A 6,726-nucleotide genomic window follows, 5' to 3' on the forward strand; every position below is an offset into this window, starting at 1 on the left:
AGGATGATTCTTGGGAACCGTAGAACAATGTACATGCACCCAGGGCAATTGCTTCTTTCCATCGGAGATTACCGTCCAAACCAGGCCCTAGGAGGCACTTGGGAGGAGGGCGTACTGTCAGGATTTAGCCCTCGCGCCTGCCTAAAAACTACACTTCCCATCCTTCACGGGCCGGGAACTACAACTCCCATGAACCCTTGCTTTCATCGGGATTTAGCGCAGGTGAGCACTCTGCTCGGCGCTAGTGATTCTCTGTGTATCCAGCGGAAGCGGCTGCTCTCGGTTCTCCTGCATCGTCCAGGGAGAAGGGGGCTGGTTGGAACGCTGCTTCCCTTGAGTTCCGAGCTTTGGTATCGTACTCGGTAACTTTTTTTCTCTTTGTCTTCGCTTTCTAGTTTAGGAGCGCCGCGCGCTCATGCTCAGAAACTGCACGAGCCGGGTTGACTCGATCCTGGATTTGCTTTAGGTTTATTGCCTTCCCTGGCTAGGGCAGGACTTTGTTTAACGGCTCCGATCTGAAGGGGCTTTATCTGCAAGTGGCGGAATGAAGGGGGAAGGTATCCTCCTCATTACCGTCATGAAGTAATGACGAGTAATTGTTTAACTCGGGTTGGATTACAAGTACCAAAGCGGGTGGCAAGTGGTTTGGCACCACACCTCTCCGTATTTGGTTGTCAGAGAACAAGGAGGCTTGTGTGGAATTCTTGGACATTAATGATTTAATTGATGTCGATGGAATCGGAATAAGCCCCCTACTGTTTGCTTTGGTTTTATACTTTCCTTATCTGCTGAAGACTAGAAGCAGAATACTGTGCAAGATGCTATTGGCAGTATGATTCACATTACTTTGAGTGATCTCACTCTGGGGGTATGTTAAGACAATGAATCATAACTATATATAGTGTGAAGGGTGTTGCTATACTCATGTATGCTAACTGCGCTTATTGTGTTGTGTAGGGATAGGAGGAAAAGGGAAGAGTGCCGTCGTTTGGAGATTGATCCATCCTTTCTACAGGTGATAATCTGTTCTAGTGAGACCTTAATGAGAGTAGATATAGGAAGTGTACTAATCTGTGTCATTTTGTTTTGCAGCATCCTTTCCCTGCTGTCCCCTCCTTTTCCTTCCTTGGGTTTTCCCCATTTGGGGTTTTTCCCTCACCGTATCGCTCGAACACCCTGTGTATATACCATCAGGGTGTTGGGGAGGTCCGGAGGTGGAGCTTATTGCTGCGAACGAATCCTGCAGAGTGTTGATCCTGACAACAAATGGCGCAGAGTGGAAATGTGTTGACTGCAGTGGCTCCAAGTGCAGTGGTGTAGAGTAGATTGTTTTAGAGTAGAGTGGAGTGATGCACAGTAGAGTACAGTGGCGCAGAGTAGAGTGGCATAGAGTGCAGTGGTGCAGAGTAGATTAGAGTGGCATAGAGTGAACTGGCATAGAGTCCACTGACATAGACTGCAATGTTGCAGAGAAAAGTGGAATAGAGTGGAGTGGCGCAGAGTCGAGCGGCATAGACTGCAGTGCCGAAGAGTGCAGTGGTGCATAGTAGAGTAGAGTGGGGCAGAGTGTACTGGCATATAGTTGAGTGGCATAAAGTAGAAAAGCGTATACTGAAGTGGTGTAGAGTGGCTTGGTGCAGATTAGAGTAGAGTGCGGTGATGTAGTGTGGAGTGGTGTGGCGTGGGATGGAGTGGCGTGGGATGGAGTGGCGTAGTGTGGAGTGGTGTAGAGTAGAGTGCAGTGGCGTGAAGGGGTGCAGAGCACAATGGAGTAGGGTAAAGTGGAGTATGCGTGGCGTAGTAGCATACTGCCATTACAGACAAAACTTCTTCAAATTAAATGACCATTACATTTGCACAGACATACAGTTTACTGATGAAAGTATACAGCGCTCAAACGATATGTGAACATGTCATCACCTAGTGTATTGACTTGTTTTGATCATATTAAAATATTTCTTTACATCACACTTCAGAATTACCAAAAAATGTGCTATATTTGTGCTGTTCGAATTCTGATATATTCTGAAATAGCTGCTTAGTTCATTTACAGACATTTAAATTTTGTTGTGTGCTACAAATAAAATAACAAACACAACAAAAAGATGGAGAGCGTGCTGAAACATTTCAAACACTCACCCACAGTCAGGAGATCTGGGTAAAATCCATTTTTCTTTTGCTCACCCTGCCACCCCAGTTTGGATGCAGCCATATTCAATTCAGTATTGACCCTGCTCCCCAATGGAAGAGTCCAGCCCAAGCTCCCTTGACAGGTCCTCCCTGAACTGGAAACAAGCATCCTGGGACCAGTTTCAGGGTATCACTTCTCAGTTGTCAGGCTAGCTTAAATCCAGTGGCACAGCAAGCAAAGGACCCACATCTGGCAATACCCTTGGCCACTTAGCGGGGACATAGACAACACCACATGATGATAGACGGAGTGCTGAAACTTTTCAAACACTCACCCCCAGTCAGGAGATCTGGGTTAATTTCATTGTTCTTTTGCTTACCATGCAACCCTTGTTTGAACACAGCCATATGCAAATCAGTCTTGACACGGATGCCCATGGGAACTGTCTAGTTCAAACTGCCAGGCCAGGACCTCCCTGGATCAGAAACAACCATCCTGGGATTTGTTTACGGGTATCACACCTCATCAGCCAGGCTACCTTGAATCCAGTAGCACAATGACCAAGGAAGCCATGTCTGAGAATACCTTCGGCCACTTAGGGCATACATAGAAAACACAACAAGATGACAGACATAGTGCTCACACACAGTCAGGAAATCTGAGTTAAATCCATCGCTCTTTTGCTAAACATGCCACCCCAGTTTGGACCCAGCCATATGTAAATCAGTCTTGACCCTGATTCCCATTGGACCAGCCCACTCCTAACTGTCAGGCAAGGTCCTCCCTAAACTAGAAACAAGCATCCTCAGACCGGTTTTGGGATATCAACTCTCATCAGCCACATTACCTGGAATCCAGTGGCACAGCGAGCAAAGAACCCACATCTAGGCATACCCTTGGCCACTTAGGGGAAACATAGCAAACACAACAAGGTGATGAATGGAGAGCTGAAACTTTTCAAACACTCACCCCCAATCAGGAGTTAAATACATTGTTCTTTTGCTCACCACGCCACCCCAGTATGGACCCAACCATATGCAAATCAGGGTAAACATCCCTTATTACGAATCCGTCACCCCGCATGCTGGTACAACGTGGTTGTTACAATGACCGCATTGTAACAACACATACAATAACCCCGCTAGTCGTAACAACGACTTGCAGAGGGGGGACAAGATGTTGGATTTAAAATCCAACACCTTCTCTACTGTTCGCACAGACTGGAGTTGGAATATAAATTATTCTATTCCAACATCCAGCGCCCCCCTCCGCAAGTAGTTGTTACAACTTGCTGGGTAATGGTATGCGTTGTTATAACGCAGTGATTGTAATGACTGAGTTGTAACAACATGCGGGGGACGGCAAGCGGAATAAAGAGGCATATTCGCAAATCAGTCATTCTTGACCCTGCTCCCCATGGGAACAGTCCAGCCTGAACAGCCAGGCTATGTTCTTTTCGGACTTGTCTCCCTAAGTGGGAAGGGTATACCCAGATGTTGGTTCCTTGCTCATTGATGCGCTGAATTCAAGCTATCTTTGTTGATATGGGGTGATACCCTGAAACTGGTCCCAGTATGCTTGTTTCTGGTCTATGTAGGACCTGGCTTGGGAGTTTGGGCTGGACTTTTCCCATGGGGAGCATGGCCAAGATTATTTTGCATATGGCTGGGTCCAAACTGGGGTGGCAGGGTGAATAAAAAAAATGTATTAACCTAGATCTGTGACTGGAGGTGCATGTTTAATTTGTTCAGCATTCCGTCCATCATCTGTTTTTTCTGCATTTGTTGCCTTAAGGGGGAAGGGTATGAACAGACGTGGGTCCTGGGTTCACTGTGCCACTGGATTCAAGCTAGCCTGGCTGATGTGGGGGTGATACCCAGAAACGAGTCCCAGGATGCGTATTTCCAGTCCATGGAGGATATAGCTTTGCAGTTCGGGCTGGACTGTTCCCATGAGGAGCAGGGTCTAGACATTTGCTAATTGCTGGGTCCAAAATGGGGTGGCAGGATGAGCAAAAAAACTATTGATTTAACCCAGATCTGTGACTGTGGGTGAATGATTGATTTGTTCAGCATTCCATCCATCATCTGTTCTTTTTGCATTTGTTGGCCTAAGTAGAAAGGGTATGCCCAGACTTGGATCCCATGCTCACCCTGCCACTGCATTCAAGCTAGCCTGGCTGATGAGGGGTGATACCCTGAAACTGGACCCAGGATGCTTCTTTCTGGTCCAGGGTAGACCTGGCTTGGAAGTTCGGGCTGGACTGTTTGTATGAAAGTGGCTCTGTATATACTGGACCAAGGTAAAGTACAGTGTGCACAGAGTCCACAGCCCCCAAAGGCTTGGCAGAGGCTAAAGTTAGATATACCCTTACTCTCTAAAGTGGTAGCTTGGTCGAGCAGTAAGGCAGTATCAGAGGACAGTGTAAAGCATGTGTTGTACACACTCAGTCAGCAAATGGTCTCACACACTCAAGAACTGAACTCTAGGCCAATTGTTTTGTATCAAAATATATAGTTGTTTTATTTTAGAACCAACAAGATATCAAAATATACTTTCTCGGAATGAGTTACTTTAGTTAAATACTTTTCAAATAGGCAATAGACATTTTTATTACAATAGTTACAGTTTTTGCAATAGGCCACACAATTTCAAACACAATGCAACATTGAGCTCAATGGGAATGTCTAGATAAATGCAAATAGTTACTTTTTGGATTACTTTTCAAACCACAGGACTGGATCCTAGATTCAGTCCTGGGACATCTCCTGTAAACAGTTAAGTAAAAGCGTTTTGGTTACAATAGTGATTTTTAAGGAATATTATTGTATTTTAAAACTTGACACTTAGAAACTTTTTCACAAAGAATCACCAATGTTATCCTATGGGAGGAAATTCACTTAGCAGGTAAGTAGTGTTATTGTTACTTTTTCTTACTTAGGGTTGGATCCTAGATCCAGCCCTGGCGCATCACCTGTAAACAATTGAAAGAATACATTTAAGTCAAACAGGCGATTTATAAGGAATATTTGTAGTTTTTGAAAATCGACACTTAGAAATTTTTCTGGTGAAAACCAGACAATGGATTCCTATAGAAAGGAAATTCAAGTTACTGGTAAGTACGGTTAAAATTACTTTTCAGGGTCAGTGCTGGGTTAACAGATGTAGCACTGGGTTCTCTCCTGGTAACAGGTGAGTAAATCGGAATTCATTGTTCGGCTGATTTTAGACGAATATTTTAAAGTTTCAAAACTTCACACAGAAGAATTTTCAAGTGAAACCAGTCAATGTTACCCTATGGAAGAAAAGTGAGTTCTCGTTTTTTGGGTAAGTACTCGACTTCAGAGTTAAGGTTCTGGGCATAGACTCATGGGTCTCCCAGGATCAGGTAGGTAAAGTTGATACACCCTCAGCGTCACAGGGGCAGTCGGGTGCAGAGGTAGTTAGGCCCAATGTTATCCTAAGGGAGGCAGGGGGCCTTCTGTTGGTGGCTGCTGGCAAGCAGGCCACGCGGCTGTGGGAGCTGGGCTCCTGGTCACTTGCTCAGGGCAAATGGGGAAGTAGAATAGGACAAAGGTTGCAATGCCAGGGGCACTCGGGCGGCTGGGTGCAGGGTGCTTTTGATCCGTCGGGCACTCAATGTTATCCAATGGAAGACTTGGAAGATGAACAATGGGCTGCAGGCTCAGGGACGGAGATTCTTAAGGCGCGACCACCACTTCGAGAGGTAAGTTGGGATCTTGGAGGATAGGTAGGCACCCAGGAGTTGGGCACAGGGGGCCGTGGGGCACTGGGTGCAGGGGTTTCTTTTGGCGTCGGGAGATCTTACCCTCAGCTGGTCGCAGTTGGAGGGGTCCCTGGTTGTGAGGCTGCAAGTGTCATCTGGGTCGTCGAGGAGGGTCCTTGGGCACTGGATTTCAGGTCAAAATCGCCAGGGGGAAGTCCTCAGAGTCTTTGTCCACTCAGGCACTGGCCGGGCTCGGCGGGTGCAGAGTGTGCTGGATTCGCGGTTCCTGGCTGGCACCAGGGGTGTTGTTTTATTTAGCAGAACTACTGCTTGTGGGAGTCCAAGTCTTGGTAGAGTTTCAAGGCAGTCAGGTCCTCCGGGGTTTTTGAGGTTGCTGACCACTGAAGGCGCCGGAGTTTAGCAGGAGCAGGTTCAAGGATCAACAGTCTGGTTGGGCTGGGGCCAAGTCAGTTGGTGTCGTCCTTTTGTTAGCAGCTGCACGGCAGGTATTCTGGTTTCTTGATCTTCTTGCTTGTTTCATATCGGGGTCTGAGGAAGGAAGGTTCAGGGTGCCCCTAAATACTAAATTGAGGGTCGTTACAGGTAGAGAATGGGCAGGAACCAATAGGTCCCTGTCCTTGAGTGAGTATACCCCTATCCTGATCCTCTCCTGTGGGAGGGGGTCAGGGGCCTATCTCTGATTGGGCAGGGCTCCCCATCCTCAAGATGGCGAGAGCCCGGAGTTGTGCTTTAGCTCGCCTCCCCCATCTGAGGGATGGGGTTGGCAGAGGCTGGCACACCCCCTTCCCTTCCTTTGTTTTTCCCGCTTGTCTTCCTGCCAGAATGGGGGTCAGAACCAGTGGGGGCC

The sequence above is a fragment of the Lissotriton vulgaris genome, chromosome 7 (genome assembly GCF_964263255.1).
Source record: "Lissotriton vulgaris chromosome 7, aLisVul1.2, whole genome shotgun sequence".
Taxonomy (NCBI): Eukaryota; Metazoa; Chordata; class Amphibia; order Caudata; family Salamandridae; genus Lissotriton; species Lissotriton vulgaris.